The 21,789-nt window shown below is 46.4% G+C and overlaps 1 protein-coding gene across 1 annotated transcript in view; it reads right to left on the bottom strand.

Moving 5' to 3' along the window:
* LOC139762691 (GATOR2 complex protein WDR24-like) overlaps positions 1-21,789 on the bottom strand; it is a 458,282-nt gene that overhangs the window by 345,582 nt on the left and 90,911 nt on the right. Inside the window, exon 2 of the mRNA XM_071687656.1 lies at positions 13,894-13,980. The gene's annotated coding sequence lies outside the window, so the exon portion shown is untranslated. The remainder of the gene's footprint in view (positions 1-13,893; positions 13,981-21,789) is intronic.

Here is a 21,789-nt window from a genome sequence, read left to right as displayed (position 1 = left end):
CGCTAATTAGTTAAAGATAATTGGGTTAATAGCTAAACAACCCGTAATGTAAAGCCAGGCATAATTTAATCACCTCTCGCCAGTCTCGATTATGGATTGGACATGTCAGGGGTCACTCAGAGATAAATGAGTCTTCATCATCTGTACGGCGCACGGGAAGAAGAGATAAATCAGTTATCGTGATCTGCACGGGGCCCGGGAAGAAGAGAGATAAATCAGTTATCGTGATCTGTGCCGGGGGAAGGCGGTAACCAAGTAAACCCATTTATCGAATCCATCGCCCAATACTTGAACTCTGGCCACGCTATGTGTGTGTGAGAGAGAGAGAGAGAGAGAGAGAGAGAGAGAGAGAGAGAGAGAGAGAGAGAGAGAGAGCGAGAGAGAGCGAGAGAGAGCGAGAGAGAGCGAGAGAGAGAGAGAGAGAGAGGTAGCTCTCTGTCACAACGCCCCAGACATTTCCCAGATACAGGAACCTTTTGAGGAGGAAAAGAAATAAAAATAAAGACATCTTTTTTCCACATCTGAACTGTATTCCACATTAGAAATCCACCACACACGCCACACACCTCTTATACCAGTGGAACACTGGCGCTCACCTCTCTCTCTCTCTCTCTCTCACTCTCTCTTCCCCTCCACCACTGGATACACGAGGGGGGGGGGGGTTGAACTGGGTATCCATGATACACACCGGGTACACGTCAGAATGCATGGGTATACATGGGTATACGTAGTCTCGCGCATCGCCCGGGATAACACAATGTTACGAGGGAGAGGGGAGGAGGGAGAGGGGAGGAGGGAGAGGGGAGGAGGGAGAGGGGAAACACACGCTCCTGGCGTTGTTCAACCTCCCCCCCCTCCCCCCTGCCATCCCCTCCTTCAGTGGGGGGGCGAGAAAACTTCACGAATCGTTGAGCCAAAACAAAGACAAAAAAAAGACAAATGCAAACAAACAAACAAATGAAGCAATTACTCTCATCACACCACAGTGGTCGTCTACTGCTAACTGCCGAATCACCGAGGAACACGAACTGCGAAACAGCATCACTTCCACTACGTGCGGGTGATCGGCTACGCCTACATTCTACTTACACAGTGGGATACTGAACAAACAAACAAACAAAATTGATTGATTTATGGTAAATTGCAAGGCAAAACCATGGCTAGGTTTCTATGGGGAGTGCACAGTGGGTGGTTTACCCAGTGGGGGATGCCACTGTGAACTGTACTCCACTAGGGAGTTTATCTAGTGGGCGCTGCAGCTGTGAACCGTACACCACACTTGGGAACAAATAGTTAGTTAGTGGGAGCTGCCACTGTGAACGGTACTCCACTTGGGAATAAGTAGATAGTCTATCTAGTGGGAGCTGCCACTGTGAACGGTACTCGACTTACGAACAAGTAGATAATCTATCTAGTGGGAGCTGCCACTGTGAACGGCACTCCACTTGGGAACAGGTAGTTATCTAGTGGGAGCTGCCACTGTGAACGGTACTCCACTTTGAAAGAGGTAGTTATCTAGTGGGAGCTGCCACTGTGAACGGTAATCCACTTACGAACAAGTAGACAGTCTATCTAGTGGGAGCTGCCACTGTGAACCGTATTCCACTATGGAAGTAAGTGCTCATCCACTGTCAACACCACAACCCACCTGTTCAACTCTGTTTATCAACATACGAGTCAATGAATGGATTAATTAATGGATTTATTAATTACCTCGTGATACAATTTATGGCCCAACGTCGAAGGTGGGCAGTTAATTAGCGGTAAGTGATTAAATTTCCGGGAGATAGAGAGGAGCTCCGGCGGTACGATCGAATTGGGCTGTTAGCAGCTACGGGATGGGGATGGGGGAGGGGGGTTGTATGGCTATGTACCATAAAGTATGATGAGTGGTTGTTGTGTGTGTGTGTGTGTGTGTGTGTGTGTGTGTGTGTGTGTCTCTCTCTCTCTCTCTCTCTCTCTCTCTCTCTCTCTCTCTCTCTCTCTCTCTGTATGTGTGTGTGTGTGTGTGAACCTCACCTTCCATCATCACTGGAAGGAATTAAATTGTAATCTAATAAAAAAATTCTCATCAAAATTGTGGACTGGCGAATAACTAGGGGGAAAAACTAATTTATTCACTTATTAGTCGAGAAGTCGAGATGAGGATCTTGGCTTGTGTGATCATAGAGTAAATTGAATACTTGACACACACACACACACACACATACACACACACATCCCTGGGGATAGGGGAGAAAGAATACTTCCCACGTATTCCCTGCGTGTCGTAGAAGGCGACTAAAATAGGGTAGGAGCTGGGTGGCTGGAAATCCTCCCCTCCTGTATTACTTTCCAAAAGAAGGAACAGAGAAGGGGGCCAAGTGAGGATATACCCCTCTAAGGCTCAGTCCTCTGTTCTTGGGGCCACCTCGCTAACACGCAGGGGTCCCGGGTTCGATCCTGGCTGTTGGAGGTTTGTATGATATATATATATATATATATATATATATATATATATATATATATATATATATATATATATATATATATATATATATATATATATTGGAAAGGATCACAATTTTGCGCGTGATCAAGATATTCCTACGAGTCCACGGGGAAAATGAAACACGAAAAGTTCCCAAGTGCACTTTCGCGTAATAATCACATCATCAGGGGAGACACAGGAGAGAAATGTAACAGTCAGTTGATATACCTCGAAGAGACGAAGAGACTGACTTATATTTCTCTCTTGTGTCTCACCAGATGATGTGATTATTACACGAAAGTGCACTTGGGAACTTTTCATGTTTCATTTTCCCCGTGGACTCATAGGAATATATATATATATATATATATATATATATATATATATATATATATATATATATATATATATATATATATATATTTGAGAGGGTGAAGGCATGTACAGAGCATCAGATTGGGGAAGAGCAGTGTGGTTTCAGAAGTGGTAGAGGATGTGTGGATCAGGTGTTTGCTTTGAAGAATGTATGCGAGAAATACTTAGAAAAGCAAATGGATTTGTATGTAGCATTTATGGACCTGGAGAAGGCATATGATAGAGTTGTTAGAGATGCTCTGTGGAAGGTATTAAGAATATATGGTGTGGGAGGCAAGTTGTTAGAAGCAGTGAAAAGTTTTTATCGAGGATGTAAGGCATGTGTACGTGTAGGAAGAGAGGAAAGTGATTGGTTCTCAGTGAATGTAGGTTTGCGGCAGGGGTGTGTGATGTCTCCATGGTTAATTTGTTTATGGATGGGGTTGTTAGGGAGGTGAATGCAAGAGTTTTGGAAAGAGGGGCAAGTATGAAGTCTGTTGTGGATGAGAGAGCTTGGGAAGTGAGTCAGTTGTTGTTCGCTGATGATACAGCGCTGGTGGCTGATTCATGTGAGAAACTGCAGAAGCTGGTGACTGAGTTTGGTAAAGTGTGTGAAAGAAGAAAGTTAAGAGTAAATGTGAATAAGAGAAAGGTTATTAGGTACAGTAGGGTTGTGGGTCAAGTCAACTGGGAGGTAAGTTTGAATGGAGAAACACTGTAGGAAGTAAAGTGTTTTAGATGTCTGGGAGTGGATCTGGCAGCGGATGGAACCATGGAAGCGGAAGTGGATCATACGGTGGGGGAGGGGGCGAAAATCCTGTGAACCTTGAAGAATGTGTGGAAGTCGAGAACATTATCTCGGAAAGCAAAAATGGGTATGTTTGAAGGAATAGTGGTTCCAACAATGTTGTATGGTTGCGAGGCGTGGGCTATGGATAGAGTTGTGCGCAGGAGGATGGATGTGCTGGAAATGAGATGTTTGAGGACAATGTGTGGTGTGAGGTGGTTTGATCGTCTAAGTAACGTAAGGGTGAGAGAGATGTGTGGAAATAAAAAGAGCGTGGTTGAGAGAGCAGAAGAGGGTGTTTTGAAATGGTTAGGGCACATGGAGAGAATGAGTGAGGAAAGATTGACCAAGAGGATATATGTGTCGGAGGTGGAGGGAACGAGGAGAAGTGGGAGACCACATTGGAGGTGGAAAGATGGAGTGAAAAAGATTTTGTGTGATCGGGGCCTGAACATGCAGGAGGGTGAAAGGAGGGCAAGGAATAGAGTGAATTGGATCGATGTGGTATACCGGGGTTGACGTGCTGTCAGTGGATTGAATCAGGGCATGTGAAGCGTCTGGGGTAAACCATGGAAAGTTGTGTAGGCATGTATATTTGCGTGTGTGGACGTGTATGTATATACATGTGTATGGGGGTGGGTTGGGCCAATTCTTTCGTCTGTTTCCTTGCGCTACCTCGCAAACGCAGGAGACAGCGACAAAGCAAAGAAAATATATATATATATATATATATATATATATATATATATATATATATATATATATATATATATATTCAATTGCCCACAATCTGAACTCATAACCCATCAGACGATGGGGGATAGGGGATTAAGAGTACTTCCCACGTATTCCCTGCGTGTCGTAGAAGGCGACTAAAAGGGGAGGGAGCGGGGGGCTGGAAATCCTCCCCTCTCGTTTTTTTTTTTTTTTTTTTTCCAAAAGAAGGAACAGAGAATTGGGCCAGGTGAGGGTATTCCCTCAAAGGCCCAGTCCTCTGTTCTTAACGCTACCTCGCTAATGCGGGAAATGGCGAATAGTTTGAAAGAAAGAAAAGATATTCAATTGCCCACAACCTCAACTCATAACCCATCAGACGAGACATCATAACCCCAATACAAACTTACAAATTCTTATGTCTACCCATGCCTATACATACAGCAGACATCTCCCGGGTTAGAGAGAGATCAAATCCTTTATAATGATATATGGAATGGGGTTCCCTTCGCCCAAGTGGAATCCAATGCCGTATAAGAGACCGAGGAAAAAGAATTAATGATAATTTTTAAGCCGTCTTTTGTTTTTTTTTTCTATCTACGCCAAATCAAATAAGATTCGATTGAATTTTAGGGTTTTGGATACGTCTCTTGTTCCTCCCTCGATGTTTATAGTTCCCGCCGGAAGAGATGAAGGGATGGAGGAAGAGAGATGAAGGGAGAAGGGGATTAAGTCTTCGATAATCCAGAGTTGTAGCCCCGTACCGCCCTTAAAAGATAATCATTCACGGATGACCGATAATCCATGTATAGAAAAGTGAGATTAATGGTGAGGTGATGAAGATCTCTCTCTCTCTCTCTCTCTCTCTCTCTCTCTCTCTCTCTCTCTCTCTCTCTCTCTCGTGGACCGGCCACTTGCCCACAGGCCCAGAAGGACAAAAATGGGCCAGTGCGCTACGACAAGCGGATCCGTGGTCCGTGAGCCGGACGGACCACCACCCACCCCCTCCCATGTACGGACCACCCCTCCCACTCCCACTGTGTATTGGGATGGGTAGGGACTGTAGGGTAAGGTAAGGTAGGGTAAGGGCGTTCTAGGTAAGGAATTGTAGGGTAAGGGTGTGTAGGGTAGGAATTGTAGGGTAAGGAAGTGCAGGAAAATGGATTGTAGGGTAAGGTAAGGGCGTTCTAGGTAAGATATTGTAGGGTAAGGGAATGTAAGGTAAGGTACACGAGGGTAAGGAAATGTAAGGTAAGAAACTGTAGGGTATGGGTGTGTAAGGGTAGGAATTGTAGGGTAAGGAAGTGCAGGGAAATAGACCTTAAGGTAAGAAAACTGTAAGGTAAGGAACTCTGTGAAAATTGTTGGGTAAGAGCATGTAAGGTAGGAAACAGCAGAAACTGTAAGGTAAAGATCTAATAGGGTAAGAGACTTTAAGGGAAAGGAACTCATAAGATGGTGATGGGTAAGAAAAGAAATATAAGAAATATGTTTCATCAGAAAACGGATCTTGATCAAACACAATAAAAGACGAAATCAAAAAGTTTTTTTTTAACCCATAAACCAAAAAGTTTTTTAATCCAATAAACCAAAAAGTTTTTTAACCCACAAACCAAAAAGTTTTTTTTAACCCATAAACCAAAATGTTTTTTTAATTCAATAAGCCACAAAGTTTTTTTAAAACCTATGAACCAGAATATTTCTACAACATTAAAACTGTGTTGTACTGAAAATTAAAAGAAAAAATAAATATTCGCTATTCAAAATCTTCGTCAATGACAAATATTCGACGTGAATGTGAATACTGTGATGAAATCAGAATAAATTGGGTCATTAAAAACTCAATGTATATGATGTATATGACGGCATGGGCAATTGAATGCTCTAATCAAAGCATTCTCATTCATGCTATGCTATCTATTTATGTATCTATCTATCTATCTATATATCTATCTACCTATGTATCCATCTATATATATATATATATATATATATATATATATACCTTAGCATAATTCATGTACCCATCTTATCGACCAACCAACCAAGAATGACGAACAGCTGGGTTGACTGTGGACCCCCTACCGAAAACCAGGATTCGAACCTATGCAAGCTCGACCCCGGGCGGCCCGTGAATGCGTCATGGTCAGCAACGCTAACCAATACACCTTTGATGACTAAAGTCTGGTTGAATAAAGTCATATATGAATATACGGTGATTAATGAAGGTGAGTATATCATATAGCGTTATGTGGTCAGTGGTGCCTTATCCATACGATGAACATACACACGCATATACATGGGCCTCCGTGGCTTGCCTTGCTGACCATGACTCACCACGGGCCCGCCCGAGGTCGGGTTTGCACCAGTTCGAATCCGCCTACACTCAGCCAAGGTGTTCATCCTTCTCTTGGGGCTGGTCGATCAATGTAGATAAGTAGATAGATAGATAGAGAGAGATAGATAGATAGACTAAAAGATAGTTAGACAGATAGATTGGAAGGCCATGGCACATATATACCTGTTAAGAGACGGGGCAACATGAGTGTAAAACTCCGTCCCCATACAGCACAAAATAGGCAAATACAAATGGGTAATTACACACACACACACACACAAACACACACACACACACATACACACACACACACACACACACACACAACGCTGGACCACAACGCTATAAAACATCGAACGAATGCGAAAACTAACCAGTGTAATGGCACCAGTTTTTTCCCCCCCAACACCACAAATATTTGGGACGAGAACCCACAGAAGCAGCAGTAGTGGCAGGGAGATTCGAACCCAGCCATCTCTCCCTAGCGGCAGCGGTGGGGTTCGAACCCAGCCATCTCTCCTGAGCGGCGGCAGCGGGGTTCGAACCCAGCCATCTCTCCCGAGCAGCGGCAGCGATGGGGTTCGAACCCAGTCATCTCTCCCGAGCAGCGGCAGCGATGGGGTTCGAACCCAGCCATCTCTCCCGAGCGGAGGCAGCGGGGTTCGAACCCAGCCATCTCTCCCGAGCGGCAGCGGTAGGGTTCGAACCCAGTCATCTCTCCCGAGCGGCAGCAGTGGGGTTCGAACCCAGCCATCTCTCCCCAATTCTGTTTGGCTTCCCGCGTGGGAAGCAGTGTTTATTTCTCATCCGCCGCTGGAATGAGAGAGACACGTGACCAAAATGGTTCTCACAAGATAGCCAACGCTTGTCTCGGATATATATATATATATATATATATATATATATATATATATATATATATATATATATATATATATATATACATTCCTATGAGTAGGAATTTCTTGATCACGCACAAAATAGTGATCCTTTCCAATATATATATATATATATATATATATATATATATATATATCATTATTTCTAAAATGGCTTCTCCAGAGCTCTGCTTCGGGAGGTGGGGAGGGGGGAGAGGGGGATAACCCCCCTTCCTCCCCTTCCCCCCGCCCCCCTCCCTCTCCCCCAGGAAGATAAGACCATGTTTCTTAAGTGAGGCAAGTAAGTAAGTAAGTAAGTAAGGGTTGGCGAGCAATGGGGAAGACGACTGAGGATGAAGGAGAGGTGGAGGGATGTGTCTCGTTCCGTGAAGACACGAAGGTGCGGGAGGAGGGAAGTGGGAGGGAAACACCCTGGGCTTCGCTCTGAGAGAGAGAGAGAGAGAGAGAGAGAGAGAGAGAGAGAGAGAGAGAGAGAGAGAGAGAGAGAGAGAGAGAGAGAGAGAGAGAGAGAGAGAGACCGCAAAATCTTAAGGTGTAATGAGAAATATATCTCTAGCATCACTATACTGGAACATGAAACTGCTTTGCTGGAACAAGGTATGATTAACAGGTTGTGCTGGAAGTGTTGTCAACAGGTTGTGCTGGAAGTGTTGTCAACAGGTTGTGCTGGAAGTGTTGTCGACAAGTTGTGCTGGAAGTGTTGTCGACAAGTTGTGCTGGAAGTGTTGTCGACAGGTTGTGCTGGAAGTGTTGTCGACAGGTTGTGCTGGAAGTGTTGTCGACAAGTTGTGCTGGAAGTGTTGTCGACAAGTTGTGCTGGAAGTGTTGTCAACAAGTTGTGCTGTAAGGGTTGTAATCTATTGTACAGAACGAGAAAGGGGGCATTTCCTACACTCGTGTAGACCACTCTCTCTCCCTCAAACTTCCTCTGTTATCATACAAATTTCCTTCGACCCACACACATACACGCACGCACGCACACACACACACACAGGGCACTGATGGCCCGCGCTTCTGAAGTCTGGCAAATATAAAAGTACCCCCCCCCCCCCTATCTGTCAGAGAGAGAGAGAGAAGGGGGGGCAAATAAACAGAGGCGATGAGGTGAGAGGTGAGTGTACGGAGGCGTGTAACAAAGTGAGAGGTGGGAAAGAGAGAGAGAGAGAGAGAGAGAGAGAGAGAGAGAGAGAGAGAGAGAGAAAGCACCTTCCTTCGCAACCTCTCACTCTCTTCTCTTCGACCAGAACACAGTCTTCGTCTCTAAGGACCAAAAAAAAGAAGAAAAAAAGAAAGAAATTCATCTCTTCTCTCTCTTATCTCATCTCTACCTCTCACTCCACTAACTCTCTAAGTCCCTTTGCGTTGCCGATGGCCACACACTAATCTCGTGACGCACCAGCCTGTCACGTACTGCGTAGTCCAACTAATGGTGGGGGGCACACAGGTAGCCAGCACTCGGGTACATAAACCAAAGTAATACCCATAGAAGAGGGAAAAAGTGCACCAACATTGCGTCTTTAACGCTTCCCACTTGTGGGCAGAACCCTCATCTACCTCCGACTCATCCTCCACACCTCTGCTCTTTACTCTAAGGCCTCGAATTCTCTGGCATCATGTGCACATATGTGGCAGATCACATATTTCCACTTTAGTCCTGTGGATATTACCGCCAGGCTACCCCTGTCTATGGCTCCATCTAGTAATCTAATGCTTGATGCTCCACGTCTTTAGGATGTCTCTCTCTCTCTCTCTCTCTCTCTCTCTCTCTCTCTCTCTCTCTCTCTCTCTCTCTCTTCCTCTCTGTTTCTCTCTCTGCCAGCCGTAGCTTTCTGTTTTCAGTCCTCTTCCCAATAATCAATACATATTCTCCTGTCCTATATTTCCAACAGCGTCTGTGTGTATCTGAGAGAGAGAGAGACAGGAAAAAAAAGTGACAGACAGGCAGACTTAGACAGGAAGGTGACGCTGTGAAACTGCCACAGTGAGTGGGTGGGAGTGAAGGAAGAGGGAGGGAAGGAGGGAGGGAGGGAGAGTGGTTGGGAGAGTTATAGGGAGGGAGTGAGGGAGAGAGGGAGAGGTGGCAGGAAGGAGATGATGTTTCCGGCTGCTGACGGAGAGGGGAGACGTGAGAGGCCACATCTCCCCGGCCACACGAGACGCCCCAGACTCTACTGGGGAGGGGAGACGTGAGGGCCACATCTCCCCGGCTACACGAGACACACACACACACACACACATCTCCCCCCCCCCACCTCAGGATCCCTAGCAAGAGAGACTCACTCTCTCTCTCTCTCTCTCTCTCTCTCTCTCTAAACTATCTATCCTTCAATCTCCCTCACACACTCAGGGCCCACACTCACTCAACACAAACACGCCCCAATCTCTAACACACTCACAACTCAACATCGTGCTTAGGAGTATATATATATATATGTGTGTGTATATATATATATATCCTTGGGGATAGGGGATTAAGAATACTTCCCACGTATTCCCTGCGTGTCGTAGAAGGCGACTAAAAGGGGAGGGAGCGGGGGGCTGGAAATCCTCCCCTCTCATTTTTTTTTCTTTTGTAATTTTCCAAAGGAAGGAACAGAGAAGGGGGCCAGTGTGGATGTTTCCTCAGAGGCCCAGTCCTCTGTTCTTAACGCTACCTCGCTGAGGCGGGAAATGGCGAATAGTTTGAAAGAAAAGAAAAGAAATATATATATATATATGTGGCGACTCCAAAGCAGATTGTCCCAGTGTGCTTGCTTGCCTGGGCCCAGATGGAGGAACACTATAAGCTTGAAATCACACACACGAGCCAGGGCTTTGCTGCTCTGTCCTACCGTGTGTGTGTGTGTGTGTGTGTCCAGGGGGGGTCATGGCTGAGGGCAGTGTGTCATGCGCTGCCATGCAGGGTGGAAGTGCTGTTATCAACTTGGTTCGGGCGTGCATGAGCCAGGTCATGCATAGGAGTTCTTCAATGCCTCGCACCTCACCTCCCCTCCCCCGTCCATACGATGACAGAGGACCGGAGGGACCCTTCTGTCTAGGGCTGGTGGGACAGATAGAGGGAGGGGAAACTCTAGTATCCGGGAGAGTAGATGTGCGACAGTACCCACAGGCATTGAGACAGTAGATGTGCGACGGTACCCACAGGCATTGAGACAGTAGAGGTGCGACAGTACCCACAGGCATTGAGACATGTGCGAAAGTACTTACCAGTACAGGTACTGAGACAGTAGACGCGCGACAGTACCCACCAGTACAGGTACTGAGACAGTAGACGAGCGAAAGTACCTATCAGTACAGGCATTGAGACAGTAGATGTGCGACAGTGCCTACTAGTACAAGCATTGAGATAGTAGAAGCGCGACAGTACCCTCCAGTACAAGCATCGGGACAGTAGAAGGGCGACAGTCCCTACTAACGAGCCACACAGGTGTCCACAACATCGTGTCTGGCGCTACACACCCGAAGGGGGCAACTGCAGCCAAAGTCCTCAACTGGATACGAACCTATGAATAATAGGAGGAGGAAGAGGAGGGAGGTATGGTAGGAGGAGGAGGAGGAGGCAGGTATGGTAGGAGGAGGAGGAGGCAGGTATGGTAGGGAGGAGGAGGAGGAGGAGGGAGGTATGGTAGGAGGAGGAGGCAGGTATGGTAGCAGGAGGAGGAGGAGGAGGCAGGTATGGTAGCAGGAGGAGGAGGAGGAGGCAGGTATGGTAGCAGGAGGAGGCAGGTATGGTAGCAGGAGGAGGAGGCAGGTATGGTAGCAGGAGGAGGAGGAGGAGGCAGGTATGGTCGACACCGCCGCCCGGGCTCGACCAGTTCAGTAGGCCTAGCCTCTGGGCGAGCAGAGAACGGCACGACCTGACTGGCTGTCAGGGCCGTGACCTGGCGCACTGGACAGTGTGTCGAGTGAAGTATTCACAGGATCACGGCTTCGTATCCCACCGAACCATCCACCCTCAGCGAAGAGGGGGGGGAAAAAAAAAATAAGAGATTTAGGGTTATTTTCAAGGTTTACCAGTTGTATGAATGTAAAAATTTGCGTTTCTTTTTCCGTCCCTATCATTTCAACGCTGCTGCAACACTGCCAGTGTTACAGCACTGTACTGGCTCAGCGCTGTAATACCGCGCTGACGGAAGGAGCAACACTGTATTCCTGTAACCGCTGAAGGTGGGCTGTAACGCTTACACAAAAGGAAAAACACAAACTGAAATTAAAAGGCTTTTGCATCTGATCGCCCTAAAGGCGACGGATGCGTTTGTAACGCCCTTGAACATCGCCCTTGAACTGAAAAAGGGTGAGGGGGGGGCGAGGGGCCATCCAGCCCTCAGGCCCTCAGAATGGTAAATGGGAGGAAGGTATCACACGCCCTTAAGTGTCAAACACCCTTAACAGAGTGAGGAATTGCACAGAAGACGACCCCCAAATAAGTACGCTCGAACTCCCCGGATCCCCAATTATACACCCCACCAAGCCCAAGGAGGCTCCTAATCTCCCCACAAGCAAACTCGCCTTAATCTGCGGGATTTAAGGGATTTTAAGGGTGATGGGCCATACGCGAAGAGGGAGCATCCCGCAAGAGCGGACGGAAGTCACGCGAAGAGCGAGACCACAGAGACCACTACTGCATGCGTCTGTCCGTGGCAACACGTTAAAATCGAACGGATAAAGGAGGCGTACTTACCTGGCCCCTTTGCGTGGCGCTGCCGTCCATCAGTGGCGCTTGCCCAGAGCGGACCTACCTGTAATATCAGAAATAAAAGACTTTAATTAAAGATTACTTAAATAAAAGGCCATGTCTCTCAATTCATTACCACATACTTTTTACTTTAGCTGAGACAACACGGAAACCAATCAAGGCCATCCCATTAACGCTATATATATATATATATATATATATATATATATATATATATATATATATATATATATATGTATATATATATATTCACTGAGAACCAATCACTTTCCTCTCTTCTCAGTGAATGTAGGTTTGCGGCAGGGGTGTGTGATGTCTCCATGGTTGTTTAATTTGTTTATGGATGGGGTTGTTAGGGAGGTGAATGTAAGAGTTTTGGAAAGAGGGGCAAGTATGAAGTCTGTTGGGGATGAGAGAGCTTGGGAAGTGAGTCAGTTGTTGTTCGCTGATGATACAGTGCTGGTGGCTGATTCATGTGAGAAACTGCAGAAGCTGGTGACTGAGTTTGGTAAAGTGTGTGAAAGAAGAAAGTTAAGAGTAAATGTGAATAAGAGCAAGGTAATTAGGTACAGTAGGGTTGAGGGTCAAATAAATTGGGAGGTAAGTTTGAATGGAGAAAAACTGGAGGAAGTAAAGTGTTTTAGATATCTGGGAGTGGATCTGTCAGCGGATGGAACCATGGAAGCGGAAGTGGATCATAGGGTGGGGGAGGGGGCGAAAATCCTGAGAGCCTTGAAGAATGTGTGGAAGTCGAGAACATTATCTCGGAAAGCAAAAATGGGTATGTTTGAAGGAATAGTGGTTCCAACAATGTTGTATGGTTGCGAGGCGTGGGCTATGGATAGAGTTGTGCGCAGGAGGATGGATGTGCTGGAAATGAGATGTTTGAGGACAATGTGTGGTGTGAGGTGGTTTGATCGAGTAAGTAACGTAAGGGTAAGAGAGATGTGTGGAAATAAAAAGAGCGTGGTTGAGAGAGCAGAAGAGGGCGTTTTGAAATGGTTTGGGCACATGGAGAGAATGAGTGAGGAAAGATTGACCAAGAGGATATATGTGTCGGAGGTGGAGGGAACGAGAAGTGGGAGACCAAATTGGAGGTGGAAATATGGAGTGAAAAAGATTTTGTGTGATCGGGGCCTGAACATGCAGGAGGGTGAAAGGAGGGCAAGGAACAGAGTGAATTGGATCGATGTGGTATACCGGGGTTGATGTGCTGTATATATATATATATATATATATATATATATATATATATACACACACACACTAAATGGCGTCTTAGCTACGTCTCTTTGTTGTATATCAGCAGACTTACATTCCTGTCTTGTATCTCCCCTGATGATGTGATTATTGCACGAAAATGCACTTGGGAACTTATCGTGTTTCATCTCCCCGTGGACTCATAGAAATATATAAATATACCCTAGCCTGAGCCAGGTACCTATTTCATCGACCAAACCCCTAAGTGTGGACGAACAGCTGGGTTGACTTTAGACCTATTGGCGCAACTGGGATTCGAACCCAGGCGCTTCTTTGGGATACGTCGTAACATGAAAAGTTCTCCGGCTACTAACTGCACACGTTATCTCTGGTATGAGTCATGATACACCTGGCGTGTTGACATGTGTGGCTCACCTTGTCATGATGGTTGAGGTCACCTGGGCTTCCAACTCTTGGTCGCTAGGTCGTCCACGTTAGCCAGCGACCAGGGGACAGCCATGGCTGAAGAAAGGAAAAAGAAAGCAAGAGATGACTATCATCAGTCGATCAAAGTTCACTCTCTCTCTGTCTATCTATATTCCTATATATGACATCTATAGTATCCCTGGGGATAAGGGAGAAAGAATACTTCCCACGTATTCCCTACGCGTCGTAGAAGGCGACTAAAAGGGGGAGGGAGCGGGAGGGGCTGGAAATCCTCCCCTCCAGTTTTTAATTTTCCAAAAGAAGGAACAGAGAAGGGGGCCAAGTGAGGATATTCCCCTCTAAGGCACACTCCTGTGTTTTTAACACGACCTCGCTATATATATCATAACGAATCTAGCTCTCACAGTAATGAAAGTAATGGTCGATATAGAGAACTGTTGTCTAGGTTATACTGCGAGAAGACCCGTCATAAATGATTGTGAAAAATTATTTTATTAGGTCTAGAATGAGCCCAGGTTGATAATGATTAGCATTATTAATCAAAACATAGAAGTAACACAAAATCACAAAGTAACAGCAAGTATAATAACTAATTAACCAAAGTCAATCAACAATGAATCCATGAATCACATCCCCATGAATAGAAAAATATTACCACAAATCAAATGAAAAGCAATTTCCCAGCACACAACATAACACTATGTTAACACAACCACAAGTGCCTTTAACCACAAAGGCAGCTTAACTTACATAATAAAATCGTTCTGCTCCCCTACCACACCACCACACCTCGGGGAAGAGAAACTACACCTCAGGTTGCCGTCTGGGGTGAGACTGACGTGGAAGGCGTCCACACCGATATATAAAGGGTTGGTATGAAGCCCGGCTTGTCTCAGTCAAAGTGAGACGAAGCAACAAGGACTTGAACTAATTGAATCCTAACGCAGAGCGATCTAAGTTCCAACGTGGCAGAGAGGAAGTGGTGCGTAGTATGGAGGACAAAATAATATAAGAGTTTTAACTTAAACAAGATCTTAGGAGAGTACTTGATAATATGCATATATGCAAAGATTCGAACCCCGTACCATTTGCGTGGTAGCTGGGAACGCTAACTGCAAGGCTATGATCGCCCCTAACAGGGAAACGACTATTCGATTGTTAGTAATCCAATACCCTTAAACAAGATCTTAGGAGAGTACATGACAATATATATATATATATATATATATATATATATATATATATATATATATATATATATATATATATATATATATATATATATATATCAAGCGATACCAATATACAAACCCATACATTCTTTTTACCTCGCCTTACTACAATAACAGTGCCTACCCCCTCCATACTCCCACTGTAAACTCAGATCTTATCACCCACTGCAAAAGGAACGGTTCATAACGTTGATTCCAGTGTAACCAGACAAGGTTCGTGGAACTGGAGAAAATGACGAGGAGGATGTCCAACCTAGCCAGATTCTTCGTTAAAAGGAGATCTATTGACAAGCCTGTGCGCGCCTGGCGCGCCTGGACTGAAGTGTGGATAACGTGATATGTGGACGAGCGGCGAGCCGCGTCTATACACATATACGCTAATACGCATCACGGTGGACAACGGGATGAATCGCGTAGGTAGAGGGTATTAATGGATTATATGCAGGACGGTGGGCGGTGGTGGGTGGGTGGGTGTGGGTGGGGGTTGATTGGGTATCGTCTATCAATGCGTCTGGTTCCTCAATGATGAGAGACGGGAGAGTGTGTGTCCCTCTCTCTCTCTCTCTCTCTCTCTCTCTCTCTCTCTCTCTCTCTCTCTCTCTCTCTCTCTCTTCTGCCTCACCTTCACCCCCCCCAAACCCCGGTGTAAATCCCCCCCCCCCTCCTCCCCCTCTCTCAGCGCGTGGAGCGAAATCGCATCAGACGAAATACGAGTTTCATAAGCCCAGCGGACCTGAGACACACGCGCCTCCGACGGGAGGAGAGCAAACTTAGGTGGGGCGAGCGCATTATTCTGCTGTTTCCCGACTCTTGTTGCCAGCAATCTGGTCCCGCTGGCGTCAGAGCTGAGGATAAAAGCATTAATAACAAAAGCCTTTACCCGCGGCAGCCAAGAGGTAATCAGACTCGGGCGTAAATCCCATGTGAAACTTGGCCCGCCCAAACTCGGGGCATTACCGTGCGCACGGCAAGTGGTTGCGCCAACCGGCCAGCTCTCTCTCTCTCTCTCTCTCTCTCTCTCTCTCTCTCTCTCTCTCTCTCTCTCTCTGGGCATTCATTATTCATCGGCCAGAGAGGCTGGTGCACCCAAGGCCCCTGAAAGCGGGGGTGTTATAGGAGCCGTGGGGGTCGGAGGTGGTGGAGGACGAGGTGGACGAGGTGGAGGAGGAGGCAGGGTCTGTGTCACCTGACGAGGTCTGGGTCGTTCATGGAGGCAACTACTGTCTTAAGACAGAAGGAAAACGCCTCATAAAAGCAGACAGGGAAAAAAAACGCCCCGTAAAAGGAGACAGGGAAAAAAACGCCTCATAAAAGCAGACAGGAAGAAAAAACGCCTCATGAAAGCAGACAGGGATAAAAACGCCTCATAAAAGCAGACAGGAAGAAAAACGCCTCATAAAAGCAGACAGGGAAAAAAACGCCTCATAAAAGCAGACAGGGAAAAAAAACGCCTCATAAAAGCAGACAGGGATAAAAACGCCTCATAAAAGCAGACAGGAAGAAAAAACGCCTCATGAAAGCAGACAGGGAAAAAAACGCCTCATGAAAGCAGACAGGAAGAAAAAACGCCTCATGAAAGCAGACAGGAAGAAAAAACGCCTCATGAAAGCAGACAGGAACAAAACGAAAGGGCGTCAAGTTTACATAGTGTCTCACCGTCCACCATGGGGATATACATACATATATACCGTCCAAAAAAAAAGAAAAAAAAAGGACGGGCGTCGCAGCGGACGGTAGGCTGACGGACGCCCTCGTCTCGTACCGTCCACGGTGGTTAGATGTGGGTAGTTGGGGGGGGGGAGATTATCCCAGGTATTAGAATATATATGCCGGGTCGACCCCGGGGTGTTGATACAGACGGGGGGGGAAACAGCGTAGCTGCGGGAGATAACAGTGTTATTGATCAAAGAGGAGGAGGAGGAGGAGTGAGGGTGTATATCCCCCACTTCCCCACCTTGAAATCCCCCTCCGGAGTGGGGGGTATATATATATATATATATATATATATATATATATATATATATATATATATAGGGGGATAGGGGATTAAGAATACTTCCCACGTATTCCCTGCGTGTCGTAGAAGGCGACTAAAAGGGGAGGGAGCGGGGGGCTGGAAATCCTCCCCTCTCGTTTTTTTTTTAATTTTCCAAAAGAAGGAACAGAGAATTGGGCCAGGTGAGGATATTCCAAAAAAGGCCCAGTCCTCTGTTCTTAACGCTACCTCGCTAACGCGGGAAATGGCGAATAGTTTGAAAAAAAAAAGTATATATATATTTTTTTTTTTGCTTTGTCGCTGTCTCCCGCGTTTGCGAGGTAGCGCAAGGAAACAGACGAAAGAAATGGCCCAACCCACCCCCATACACATGTATATACATACACGTCCACACACGCAAATATACATACCTACACAGCTTTCCATGGTTTACCCCAGACGCTTCACATGCCCTGATTCAATCCACTGACAGCACGTCAACCCCGGTATACCACATCGATCCAATTCACTCTATTCCTTGCCCTCCTTTCACCCTCCTGCATGTTCAGGCCCCGATCACACAAAATCTTTTTCACTCCATCTTTCCACCTCCAATTTGGTCTCCCACTTCTCCTCGTTCCCTCCACCTCCGACACATATATCCTCTTGGTCAATCTTTCCTCACTCATTCTCTCCATGTGCCCAAACCATTTCAAAACACCCTCTTCTGCTCTCTCAACCACGCTCTTTTTATTTCCACACATCTCTCTTACCCTTACGTTACTCACTCGATCAAACCACCTCACACCACACATTGTCCTCAAACATCTCATTTCCAGCACATCCATCCTCCTGCGCACAACTCTATCCATAGCCCACGCCTCGCAACCATACAACATTGTTGGAACCACTATTCCTTCAAACATACCCATTTTTGCTTTCCGAGATAATGTTCTCGACTTCCACACATTCTTCAAGGCTCCCAGGATTTTCGCCCCCTCCCCCATCCTATGATCCACTTCCGCTTCCATGGTTCCATCCGCTGCCAGATCCACTCCCAGATATCTAAAACACTTTACTTCCTCCAGTTTTTCTCCATTCAAACTTACCTCCCAGTTGACTTGACCCTCAACCCTACTGTACCTAATTACCTTGCTCTTATTCACATTTACTCTTAACTTTCTTCTTTCACACACTTTACCAAACTCAGTCACCAGCTTCTGCAGTTTCTCACATGAATCAGCCACCAGCGCTGTATCATCAGCGAACAACAACTGACTCACTTCCCAAGCTCTCTCATCCCCAACAGACTTCATACTTGCCCCTCTTTCCAAAACTCTTGCATTCACCTCCCTAACATCCCCATCCATAAACAAATTAAACAACCATGGAGACATCACACACCCCTGCCGCAAACCTACATTCACTGAGAACCAATCACTTTCCTCTCTTCCTACACGTACACATGCCTTACATCCTCGATAAAAACTTTTCACTGCTTCTAACAACTTGCCTCCCACACCATATATTCTTAATACCTTCCACAGAGCATCTCTATCAACTCTATCATATGCCTTCTCCAGATCCATAAATGCTACATACAAATCCATTTGCTTTTCTAAGTATTTCTCACATGCATTCTTCAAAGCAAACTCCTGATCCACACATCCTCTACCACTTCTGAAACCACGCTGCTCTTCCCCAGTCTGATGCTCTGTACATGCCTTCACCCTCTCAATCAATACCCTCCCATATAATTTACCAGCAATACTCAACAAACTTATACCTCTGTAATATCCCACTTCCCCCCCACCTTCAAATCCCCCTTCCCCCACCACTCCCCACCCCTCACTTCTCCCACTCCCCTTACGCTATCGTAACTGGGGGGAGGGGAAGGGGGGGAGGTCGATGAGAGAGAGAGAGAGAGAGAGAGAGAGAGAGAGAGAGAGAGAGAGAGAGAGAGAGGGTGGGAGGAGGATGAGGGGGGGTGGGTGGGAGAAGAGGCGACCAAGTCAGTGTCATTACAGAAGACGAGGCCGGGAACGAGGTCACGTGTAGTTCAAGTGGTAATTAAAGGCTGAATATCACCTCCCTAGCTGCTCCTCTCTCTCTCTCTCTCTCTCTCTCTCTCTCTCTCTCTCTCTCTCTCTCTCTCTCTCTCTCTCTCTCCCCTCTCTCTCTCTCTCTCTCTCTCTCTCTCTCTCTCTCTCTCTCTCTCTCTCTCTCTCCATGACCAAAATCACCCCCACACACCAGTTGGACAATATCAACCACTCAAAAATGTCCCCCCCCCCCTTTTTTTTTTTAATTTTCCACCACAAGCAACAAAAAAAACCAAGTGAATGAATCAGGTACATGGATCCCACACTCCACCAATCAGGTACATGGATCCCACACTCCACCAATCAGGGACATGGATCCCACACTCCACCAATCAGGTACATGGATCCCACACTCTACCAATCAGGTACATGGATCCCACACTCCACCAATCAGGTACATGGATCCCACACTCCACCAATCAGGGACATGGATCCCACACTCCACCAATCAGGTACATGGATCCCACACTCTACCAATCAGGTACATGGATCCCACACTCCACCAATCAGGTACATGGATCCCACACTCCACCAATCACGTACATGGATACCACACTCCACCAATCAGGGACATGGATAGGATCCACACATCAGTCAACACTATATAGATGGAACCAATTCCCATCTTCTACTAATTATCTATCGAATGAAGATAAGCTCATATCATCTATCTATCTATCTATCCCCTGACCAAAATATACCATCTATCTATCTATCCCCTGACCAAAATATACCATCTATCTATCTATCCCCTGACCAAAATATACCATCTATCTACCTATCCCCTGACCAAAATATACCATCTATCTATAGATATACCATATAGATATACCATCTATATAGATATATAGATATACCATCTACCATATACCATATAGATATACCATATACCATATAGATATACCATCTATAGATATACCATATCTATAGATATACCATCTATCTATAGACGGTGCGTATAATAAGAAAGCACCAGGGGAGATGTGTGTGTGTGTGTGTGTGTGTGTGTGTGTGTGTGTGTGTGTGTGTGTGGTGGAGGGGGGGGGGGCGGGGCGCCGCGCCCCCCCAACACCTTCTCGACCACACCCCCCCCTCCCCCCCCCCCTCCCTTCCTGGGTGACCAGCGAGACAATAAGCGACGAAAAAAAAAAAAAAAAAAAAGGAAAATATATAAACACCGAGAGAAGGGATGGCGGGCGTGGGAACCCGCTTCTCTTGTTTACTTTCGTGAGGCAATAAAGAAACCTTGGCAACCCCCTTTTGAGCATCAGCTGTTTCTTAGGGGGGGCTGAGGGGGGCTGGGGGGCTGAGGGGGGGTTGGGGGGGGACAAGTCAGCTGATGGCGAAGGGGGGGGTGAGAGATGAAACGACATTATTCATGGAGCTATTTATTCGTTCACTATACCGTCCCTTAAGTGTGTACAAAAACACATCCGGCTGACCTACGAAATAAATCATTTATTCTCTCTCGTGACTCGCACAAGAGTTGATTTATTCCATTTATCACCATAACGCCCCTGAAAATAAGCAGGTCAAAAATAAGCAGGTCAAAAATAAGCAGGTCAAAAATAAGCAGGTCAAAAATAAGCAGGTCAAAAATAAGCAGGTCAAAAAATAAGCAGGTCAAAAATAAGCAGGTCAAAAATAAGCAGGTCAAAAATAAGCAGGTAAAAAATAAGCAGGTCAAAAATAAGCAGGTCAAAAATAAGCAGGTCAAAAATAAGCAGGTCAAAAATAAGCAGGTCAAAAATAAGCAGGTCAAAAATAAGCAGGTCAAAAATAAGCAGGTCAAAAAATAAGCAGGTCAAAAATAAGCAGGTCAAAAATAAGCAGGTCAAAAATAAGCAGGTCAAAAATAAGCAGGTCAAAAATAAGCAGGTCAAAAATAAGCAGGTCAAAAATAAGCAGGTCACCTTCCCTAGATTTTTCTAAAAAGTGGGACATGAGAAGTGACAGACGAAGATACTCCACCTCCACCACCTCCTCCTCCTCCTCCACCTCTTCCTCCTCCTCCTCCTCCACCTCCTCCTCCTCCTCCACCTCTTCCTCCTCCACCTCCTCCACCTCCTCCACCTCCTCCTCCTCCTCCACCTCTTCCTCCTCCACCTCCTCCACCTCCTCCTCCTCCTCCACCTCTTCCTCCTCCACCTCCTCCACCTCCGCCTCCTCCACCTCTTCCTCCTCCTCCTCCACCACCTCCTCCTCCTCCTCCACCTCCTTCCACTTTACGACCGTCCCAGTTCTTCATGTTCGTGAGGTTCCCCCAGAGTCGAGCGGGAGTCGAACCCGGGTGATCCACGACTTCCTCCGCCGCCGGTGCCAACACAAGACACAAAAGTCGTGGGGGTCCTGATTTCTTTTTTTTTTCTTTTTTTTTTTCCAATATTGCGAGGGTAGAAGTTGGTGGATCGAGGAGTGCACCAGGCTGGTGGGCGTGGTGGAGGCGTGCACCAGGCTCCCTGGCGTGGCGTGGTGGAGGCGTGCGCACGTGTCCCTATTGGGGATATCCCGGTGTTGACGTCATCCCAAGCACCAGGGATAGGATGGTGGGGTGGGGGGGTTTGGGATACCTCTC

Source organism: Panulirus ornatus, chromosome 44 (assembly GCF_036320965.1).
Source record: "Panulirus ornatus isolate Po-2019 chromosome 44, ASM3632096v1, whole genome shotgun sequence".
Classification (NCBI taxonomy): domain Eukaryota; kingdom Metazoa; phylum Arthropoda; class Malacostraca; order Decapoda; family Palinuridae; genus Panulirus; species Panulirus ornatus.
This window is presented reverse-complemented; position numbering and strand designations above follow the sequence as displayed.